The 10,563-nt window shown below is 38.6% G+C and overlaps 1 long non-coding RNA gene across 1 annotated transcript in view; it reads right to left on the minus strand.

Moving 5' to 3' along the window:
* Positions 1–10,563, minus strand: part of LOC106734744 (uncharacterized) — a 24,736-nt gene that overhangs the window by 7,127 nt on the left and 7,046 nt on the right. The window lies entirely within an intron of this gene.

Raw genomic sequence — 10,563 nt, forward strand, 5'->3', positions numbered from 1 at the left:
CCTCCCACCCTCTTTCCACCTTATCTCTAGTGTCCATAACAATTCTTAGTGCTTATATGTCCTCCAGTCTTTCAGTCTCTAGCATAGAGTGTGGACAGTCGGTATATGTTAAGTGGAGACATACAATTTCTCTCTTTCATAGCCTGACTTGCTTCGCTCAGCAACAAATCTTCCATATCCATGCATTTTCCATTAAATTCCAGGGCCTTGTTGGTTTTTATGGCTGAGTAGTATTCCATGGAGTATATGTGCCACACTTTTTCAATCCATTCATCTGTTTGTGGACATTTGGGTTAATTCAATGTCTTAGTAATTGTGAATAAGGCTGCAATGAACATAGATGTGCAAGCACTTATCTGACTGAGCATCCTCCTGTCCTTTGGGTAGAGATATCCAGGAGTGGAATTGCTGCATCATGTGGTAGTTCTATTTAAAGGTCTTTGAGGAGCCTCCATATTGTTCTCCACAGTGGCTGGACTAATTTACAATCCCACCAACAGTGTAGGAGTGTTCTCCTCTCATTGCATCCCCTCCAGCTCTTATCATTTTTTTTTTTTAATCTTCGCCATTCTTACTGGGGTTAGGCAGTATCTCATTGTGGTTTTGATCTGCATCACCCTTATGATGAGGGATGTTGAGCAATTCTTCATATGTTTATTGGCTGTTTGTATGTCTTCCTTAAGGAGTTGTTTATTCAGCTCACTTTCCCATCTTTTAATTAGGTTAATTTCTTTCCAGGTAAGCTGCTTGAGTTCCCACAATAAATATTATTAGTATATTCTTGCCTACTCATAGTAGGAACTCTTGCTAGACAGATGAAATTTTACTTCTTAATGTGTAGCTTGGAAGTTGCACCACACTTGCCTAGAGGGTCTTCAGGGTTTCTTCCAACTCATAACTATTTGTTTTTTCTATGTATTTTACTCGCACTCTACTGTGTGCATGAACTGTACAAGGTAGTAGAGTCACAGGGAAGAATGAGGCTATATTGCAGTTGTTGAGATGCTTAGCGTCTAAAGAGGAAAACACATGATATCAGTCCCTCGCCGTAATGTCGGATGGAAACACTGACTAGAAAATGCCTCACCTTAGTATGTGGGAGTGAAAACACTCACTAGAAAGTTCTGCAGAAACCTGGGAGCCATGGTGATTCTTCCCCGTCTGACAACACTCAGTCTGAACTCCTAAGCACCTACACCCTGGGGGCTTATCTATTAAATTCCTTGCTCAAGTGGGTGTTTCTATTGAAATACATCCATTGTGCATTCCTTTGGGGTATATTCTTAATCATTTACTCTTGATTTCTTCTCTAGCTATCATCTTTGCCCTATGTTTATTTCCCATCGCCACCACATCCTGACTTTGTTCATTTTGTTTTAACTTAAAAGTTATTGACAGTTGATATTTTATTTTAGGACATTTTTGAATATTTCTAACCATTTTTTATTTCATTGGTCTCTTTCTCTTTACTATGTTGTGGACTGAAGTTTTGAAAACTAGTTTTGGAGTACTGGGAGTGCACAGATATGTTCAGCAGAATTCCAATGTTTGACAAAAGTCTTATAACTCTTTGTTTTTAGTTCACTGATAAGCTTAAAACTAATATAAGCATATTCTGGCTTATCAAAACTACCACCTTCTAACTGATTAATACCTTGTGAGCTTAATGCTAGAGCTTATGTTTATGGTTATGATTGTGCTCGCATCAAATGGCATCATGATGCACTGACTGGTAAAGGTTTTGAAGTTGTAAGAGTAGAGTGAAGAGGTGGGAGAATTGTGTTCTCACATAAAATAAGATGGTGTAGGCACACAGAATTGGAAAAGAAGAAAGCAGCCAATTTGTGGCTTTTGGTCTCTATTGTACTTCTTTTGCAAGTGGGAATGTTGTTTAGATACCAAGCAAGAATAATTCATTAACAATAAGTAGCCTATGAACTACTCATTATTTTCATAATGGGATTAAATACCCACACACTGAATGTTTTAAATGCCATAATGTTAAGTTCAAAGTAAACAACTGTCAGCGTTGACCCTTAATGAAAAATTGTCTAGGATCATTATTCACTAGAAGAGTTTTGATTCTATAGGAAGGCTACTTATCTTAAACCAAGAAACAAACTTAAAAGAATGCACATTTTTTACCTTACATTAGTATTGTTGAAGTAACAGTACAAACTGATTTTATCTAGAATCTGACTTGAATTCTTAGATATTAAATCCTACATTAGCAATGTAGTTCCAGTAAAACAACTTAATGTATTGCCTTAAATGAATGAGACTAATTTGAATTTTAATGGGATTACAGTTTCATTAGTATTTAATTTGTAAATTTGTTTTGACTTTTGAGTTGCAGAGGAGCTGTGAGCACATACCTTTTTACATTCAAAAAAGATATGTGCATATTTATTTTACACTATAAAAAATAATGTAAGACAACATAAAGGGAAGAAGATTACTGTGAGAATGCTTTTCTCTTTAAAATGAATAACACATAATTGAAGTTATAGAAATGCTCCTGAAACAATCATCATGCTAAGAGTTCAAAAGTTCTAATGTTTGGGCCAACTGGCTGCACAGTAGCAGCTGAGTGCTCTGTGACGCTAGGCCCACACGGGAAGGTCCGAGGTTTGCAAGCTAGGGCTACCCCTTGTAAACTGGTCATTTATATACTGGCTGGCTGAGGCTTCGAGAGGATTGTGTTGTGAGCACTCTGTCAGGGATGCCTCTCTCTCTGTTTCTCTGCCATGGATTAACTATGTAAATAAACTTTTTAAAAGTTTAAGATCTTGAATCAGCTCAGACTGAGGATGAAAGTTTGATATACTTGACATAAAACAGGCATTGTTTCCAACCTACAGTAAGGACAACGTAGTGAGTTTTGAATGATACCAAATGACATGATATTTAAAGGAATACCCATCACTGATATTTCTAGTGTTTTTTTTTTGAGAATTAATATTGTCTTATACAATGTTGGTGATAACACACAGTGGGTCACTTAATGCTTTTATTGTACAATTTTTCCAGTTCCTGGTGTTCCAAAGCCACAAACTCCTGATTGTTTTGGTCCTCCGAAGCCCATTGAACTCTCTGGTTTTCCACCTCTAGTGTTCTGGCACTGGGACCACTCATCCATTTCAGGACTCATGACCTCAGGTGGCTATCTCAGTCACACGGAAGCTTGTAACCTTCCATCAGGGCAACATGATATCCCAAAGTATGGCGCGTTGGCAGTGTTGAGTACTTTCAACTGATAGGCATTGGAAGGCCCTCAGGAGTAAGTTCTCTCTTTCTCTTCTCCTGTCTCTTGCCCTTCTTCTTTCCACAAAGTAAGCTATAGAAACCGTAATTCCTCTTCTTCAAGGCAGACATAAAAAATTAGAACTACCTTCCCCAAATCAAGCTATAAAACTCAGAAAGGCCGCTCTCCCTTCTTCCTGAAGGTCCTCATTTCAGAGGACTCCTGCCCCATATCCAGAAGGAAGGCATTCCACACAGAGAAGCCAGGAAGAATCTCGACAGGCCTGCTGGGCTTCCCCTCTCGTCTCTTACCTTTTATCCAATCTCATTTCTATATGGGTTATACCTTTTATCCAATCACATTTCTGTATAGCCGTCCATTTGTCACTAAACCTAAACATAAAAACACACTTTTCTCTGAGTCTTTGGGACTTAATTTCTGAAGGCTCCTGTTTCACATTAAACTTTGATTAAGTAAATTTTTTATCCTTTCTCTTGTTAAGCTCTCTTTTGTTAAAGGAGTATCAGGCATGACCTTTTTGATGGGTAAGGAAAAGTTTTACCCCTTTCTGCTGTTACACATATTTGAAAGTGGTGGCTCAGTTAATAGAAACAAAATAAACTAAAACAGGATCTTGAAGTATGATACATGAGCACAGTAGTTATTTTTTCATTTTAACACAAATGAATGTACATTAATTCACTCACATTTCAATGTAGAATCATGAAAGTATGGGCCTAGTACTTGGTGTAGACCTGACATTCATTTCAAATTCTTTAAAATGGAGCAGTAATTTAAGTCACTCGCCATAAACTTAAATGCAAAATCCTGTCTGATTTCTTTATCCAGTTTTTTACAGTTTTGTCACTTATACCTTTTTTAACTTGATGTTTCAGTGGCTTAGTTTTATTAGTAGTTTCTAAATCATTGAATTTGTTTTCACAGAAATGGCATATTTTGTAGTCATTATTTTATTGACATATAATATTTAAAATATTTAACTGCAATAATTGTACAGTTGGATTGAAGGAGTCTGGGAACCACCTAGCTGACTCTTGTTAAGCAAATATCTCACCTGGTGTGATCTGTAAGAGGGCATGTTGAAGAGTAAGTGCAATGAGTATTGGTTAGCATATTTTACAAAATTAGGCAAACTGGCTAAATGGATGTTGACAAACTGGCTAAATGGATGTTGGTTTTCTGAAAATCAAAACTTCTACTTCACAATGAAATGAGCATGAAAAAAATGTAAGTACAAAATTCTATAGAAACCTAGAGGAGTAAGCAACTAACCACCTGTCTGAGAGGTTTTCAGGTGACAATTTTTTTTTTTTGAGAGGTTTTTGATATAGGGCACGTGTGCTCTCCAGAAAGACAGAGAGACAGAGAGACAGAAAGTGAGAAATCACCCCCCAGGGGGGATGGCCATGCCATAATCCCTTCTCCTCCATTCTCCTCTCAGGATCTTGGGCACGCACGCACACACACATTACATGAGTTTAAGCCACTGGGTCTGGGACTTGAACCGCTGTTGACTACATGGGGTCCAGCAACATAGCCATTATACCAACTGTTGGTTCCTCCATGAAAATTTTGAAGTCCCACGTATTCTAGATCTCTTCAATCCTTTATTTAACAACAGCACAAACCCCCAAAAAACTTAAAATTTTATTTTCAACATTTTAACTAATTAAAATATTACTGGGTTATCCCAACACAACAAGTTAATAGGGTTTATATTTTTCTCTTAAATAGGGAGAATAATTCATATTATATTTGTTTATATTACTTTCAATGACCAGTAATTGATATGCCAATCATTGTGTTTTAATGATCTGATGTCCTGTGTTGTGAAGAGTTAAAATTCCCAGCCAAAGTTTTTTTTATCCTTGCAGAAAGGGCAAATTCTGTGCTCCTGACACACAGGACTCAGTGAATGGTTTTTCCTGCTGACCAAGCTACTTTTCTTTCATTTGCCTATCTTTGTTGCTGATCAAATCTGATCACCAATTCTCCCCTGCTGGCTCCAGTGCTTGCTGGTTATCAGAACTCCTAGAGCACTGTGACATTTAATGATACCCTGTCTCGCATCATTCACCGCCTGATCATATGCTTATGCCTTGTTCCTCTAAAACAGACTGCAAATCTCTTAGCACAGGACTGCATCTCCCATGTCGTTTTTCTGTTCACTGCATCTCTACATCACAAGTACAAATAACTGTTTTCAAATTGGATTGGAAAAACCAGTGGACTGTCAGAAGAGTAGTTTTCTTTATTAAAATGCCTACACTTTGCTGACCAATTAGGAATATTTTATTCTGTAGTAATTGCCATGAAAGAGGGGTGTACTAAGTATAACTCTTCTCCCTCAATCACATTCAAATAAACTGTTTCTTCTGTAGGAACATGGAGGAGTTGGTGAAAAAAAAATTTTTTCATAATTTACCAGAAGGCACCAACACCCACTAAAGAGAGACTGAAAGGGAGAGAGCGGGAAAGTGAGTGTTTTCGAGGCCTGTCGTGCTTGTTTATTTGATTAGAATAATGCCAGACACATTTAAATAAGCTAGTTATCATAAAATAAAACTTGCTCTCTCTGTCATCATTGTCATTGTCACCACAAAGACAATGACAGTATTAAAACATGATTGATTAAGCATTTTCAATGCACTAATAAAAAATGGGGGAGGGACCAGCAGTTAGTGTAATGGCTATGTCGCTGGACTCCCATGTAGTTGACCGCGGTTCGAGTCCCGGACCCGGTGGCTTAAACTCACGCTGGGCGCATGTGTGTGCGTGCCCAAGATCCTGAGAGGAGAACGGAGGAGAAGGGATTGCGGTATGGCCATCGCCCCTGGGGGCTGATTGCTCCCTTTCTGTCTCTCTGTCTCTGTCTGTCTGGTGAGCGCACGTGCCCTATAGCAAAAACCTCTCAAAAAAAAAAAAATGGGGGTAAAGAATAGTGGAGCATGGATTGGGATTCTCAATAACAACAGGAAGTCTAAACACGATTTTTGCAATGAGAAATTCTCTTTGCAAATTCTTTCTCCAGCAGTTTCACTTGTTTGATGAAAGAACAAGAATTTTTCTCTAAATTTATGCTTTGCTTCCTCTTTTTTTCTTTCAGAAGCAATTTTCTTCTAGTAGGAACACTGTGTGATATAACCTAATATATCTTCAATGCAAACCTTGGAACTTAATGGGACTTTCTGATAGAAAAGTTTGTTCCTTCCCTCCTCTCTGCTACTCTATAGAGCATTCTATGCCTTAACCCATTTCTAAGACAGTTGTCTCATTAACAGGTAGGTATTGTGACTCAGTCACCAGGCACATACAAGGAGAAGAAATACATTTTTTTTCTGTTTCCCTTGTTCTGAGTATCAGAAACCAGCATACAAATCTTATTTCCTATTTTGTACCCAAGCTAATGACATTTTTCTCTGGATAAGAATGCTTCTGGGGAACATTGTTGTTAGCTTCTAGAGCTAGAGTCATTGACCCTGTGACTAGTGTGTAAGGAAGAAATGGATGCAGTAAGAAGGGTTGGTTTTCCCCACTGTCAAGTCACTCTCATTCGATTACTTTTAGAATCCTCTTCTTTTTTTTTTAATTGTTTATTTATTTTATTTATTTATTTATTTATTTATTTTAATTTGATCAGAGAGAAAGAGAGGGAAAGTGGGAAAGCAAGCAGCCAGGTCTAGGATTCAAACCATGGTCAGCCATGTGGGTGTCCAGCACCTTAACCACCACGCCACCTGCCAGCCCCCTAGAATCCTCTTCTGATGGGGAGAACTTATTGAAGACTTAGGCTGTTGGAAAGGAGGTACCTGCAGGTGAACACAGAGGATGCCCCACTGGAAGTATCATTGGAAACTCCACCCCGACTACAGCCAGATATATTGGGTCACTGGAAAGTCATGATGTATTTTTCTATGCAAAAATTCATCATGCCTTTCCTGGTGACCCGATGTGTTAATAATATAGCTCACAGGGCTCTTGTACACAAGTAAGAAGGCAGGGAGGGCAAAGAGAAAAGTTGTGGTTTGGGGCAAGATTCTGCTTCATGTGATTTCTCATTGCTGTCTGCAGAGGTGCTCAGATATCTGCAGATACTGACTTCTCTTTTCTCTCTGGCTGCTTAGTTTTGTGTCTTTGTAATCTCTCCTCTTCAAAGTTCTCTAAGATCATTCTCCCTGTATTAGTTAGGGCTCTCCAGAGAAACAACCAATAGGATGTATGCGTGTGTGCATTATGTAATACACGGCAGGAGAAATGGGTTCATGTGATTCTGGTGGCTGGCAAGTCTCTAGTTCTGCAGAGTGCATCAGTGAAATGGAGAGCTGAAAGTTTAGTTCCAGTCTGAGTTTGAAAGCTTGAGCACACAGGAAAGACAATAACATAATTCAGTCCAAAGGCCAGCACATTCACGATCCAGGAAGAACTGATATTTCTAATTGAGTCCAAAGAAAGGGAAAAAGTCAATATCCCAGCTCAAAGGCAGACAGACAGGAGGAATTCTCTCTTGCTTAAAAGAAGATTAATCTTTTTGTTTTATTTAGGCCTTCAACTGGTTACACAGGGACTATCCTAGGTAGTGCAAGGACACACACACACATATGCACACATATACACATATACAAGATGCTCTCCTCTCTTCCTCTAAAATATCCTCGAGAAATTTCCAGGGACAGCATCATCCACTCCTTACAATTTTACCAGTGTTGCAGATTAGATCTAAAACTGAGTGTGCAGAATGCTTATTAAAAGTGCCTTCTTTGGCAGAAGAAGCCATGGGCCTTCAGGACAAGGTTCCACATGGCTACAGTGAACTAGATTTTAAAGGGAATGAAGATTTTCTACTAATAATTCAGCCTCCAATAAACGAGCTAGCAGTAGGGAGCCCCCCTCTGCCCCCCCAGCCTTCTCTCTCTGTCTCTCGGTTCCTGTCTCTCCCTGCTTCTGTCTTTTTTTTGTAATTTTTCCTTTTTACCCTTTTTTTTTAAAAAAGGCACAGTTTTTCTCTGGCTCTTAGCTCCACCTTTTTTCTTGTTAATTTTCACTCTGCTCCTCCCAGAAGAAGCCACAGGCCTTCAGGACAAGGTTCCCCATGGCTATAGTGAACTAGATTTTTTGTGCGGCACTTGTGTGCCGCACAGTTTTCTATTCTGTGATTTTTTTTTTAAGAAAGAACAGTAATTACAATTTTTTAATTTTTAAAAATTTTTTTGTCTTTTTTTTCTCTTTTTGTTGTTGTTTTTCTCTCTTTCGTTTTCCTTTTTCTTGTCTCTCCACCCTCCAATACTCTTTCAATGTGTTTTAGACAGATCTAAGAGCACTGTGGCTAAACATCCAAATACTAATAGGGTTAAAATATTCCCCACTATCAACTGAATCTGCTGCACCAGCGAGCACAATAGAATGGCAAAGAGATTCTAGATCACCTCTGCCTGCTTGCTCCTGAACATTAAGGCTGAACTTCAAGAATTTGAAAGAAACACAACATCCATCAGATAACAAGAAATCACCACCGGATCACGAGAAATATGAGAAAACGAGAAAATACCTCTTCTCCTAGGGAAAAGAGTAACTCTTCTTCATCCACAAGCAGTTCGGTGAAAATCATGGAAATGTCTGATAAGGAATTCAGATCATTCATAATGTCTAAGCTAACAGAGATGGAAGAGAAGAGAGATAATGAACTACTAAAGAGAAAGGAGAAAGAGATTGACGAGTTCCAAGAGATGAGGAAATTCCTGCAAGATCTAAAAGTGGAATTACACACTTTACAAAAGACTCAAACCGAACTGCTAGAGATGAAGTCTATAATACAAGAAGTCAAAATCTCCCTGGAAAGCATTAAAAGCAGACTAGATCATTCAGAAAATAGAATCTCAGATGTAGAGGAGAAAATGGCTGGCCTAGAAAAATCCACCATGAAGGCTGAGAAAATGGCACAAAAATTTGAGAATAATATGCGAGAAGTACTGGATACCATCAAACGTCCAAATATCCGGATAATTGGCATTCCAGAAGGTGAGGAAACCCATAAGGGCATTGATAATCTATTCCAGGAAATCCTGCAAGAAAACTTTCCAAACCTAGAGAGGCATTCAAAGATCCAGTCCCAGGAAATACAACGGACCCCAAATAGAATCAACCCTAGAAGATCTTCTCCAAGACACATTATAGCCAGGTTGACCAAAACTGCAGACAAAGACAAGATACTAAGATTAGCAAGAGAAAAACATCAAGTTACCTACAAAGGACATCCCATCAGGCTAACAGCAGATCTCTCATCAGAAACAATAAAAGCGAGGAGAGAATGGGAAAATATATTCCAAGTGTTAAGAGAGAAGCAGTTTCAGCCAAGAATACTGTATCCGGCAAGATTATCTTTCAGGTGGGAAGAAAAGACAAGAACATTCTCAGATAAACAAAACCTGAAAGAATTTACCAGCACCAGACCAGACCTCCAAGAAGTTCTCAAGGATGTGCTGTATCAGGAAAACTAAACGCAGATACATGGAAATAAGAGTCCAAAAACTGAGAAAGTAGCTAACTTAATCATAGGGACAAGTCTGGAGTTGAATACTATATCCCAGAATTTAATCAGGAAAATTGAACCAGAACAGAAGATAAAAGTATATGAGACTGATAGGTTCATGCACCTACCATTTGAACAGAATCCTAACCTGTTTCCTGGCTTTAAGCAAAGTTCCTTGGTGTTTCTTTGATTTAAGTTAAAACTGGTTTTCTTAGTAGTAACGAGTAAACTCACCTTTAGAAGTAGTTAGGTTATGTAGGAAATTGTGTGATCAATGCAATGTGGGTGGGAAGGGAATGGAGGACAATTTTGGACACCGGAGGTGGTGTGAGAGGAGGGTGGAAAGGGACAGAGGGTCAGAAAGAGGGGTGGAAATAATTCTAGGAACTAGAATTGGACATTTTTTTTTTGTAATGTGCATGATTGAGTCACTATAAAGTGTGTACTGGATGGGAGATCGCATTTTGTGTGCTGTGATGATGCTTAGGGAAGGAATGTAAATTGAGTTACAAAAAAAAAGTTTCAGGAAAAAAAATATATCTATTCAATGACTGCAGTAGGATATGTAGCCCCAGGTATCTGCTACTTTATAGGATGCGTAAAGTTAGACTTGTGCTCATGGAAATGTGTGTGTCACCTGTGTTTGCTATGAGGGTATTTGGATTGATTAGTGTCTTTGGTGATTCAATAAAATGTGGGGGGAAAACGGTATAGAAAGCAAACATAGATACCAGAGACAGTGTGGGAGGAGAGCAGGAGGTGGCAGAGGGTA

Source organism: Tupaia chinensis, unplaced genomic scaffold (assembly GCF_000334495.1).
Source record: "Tupaia chinensis unplaced genomic scaffold, TupChi_1.0 Scaffold000208_1, whole genome shotgun sequence".
NCBI lineage: Eukaryota > Metazoa > Chordata > Mammalia > Scandentia > Tupaiidae > Tupaia > Tupaia belangeri.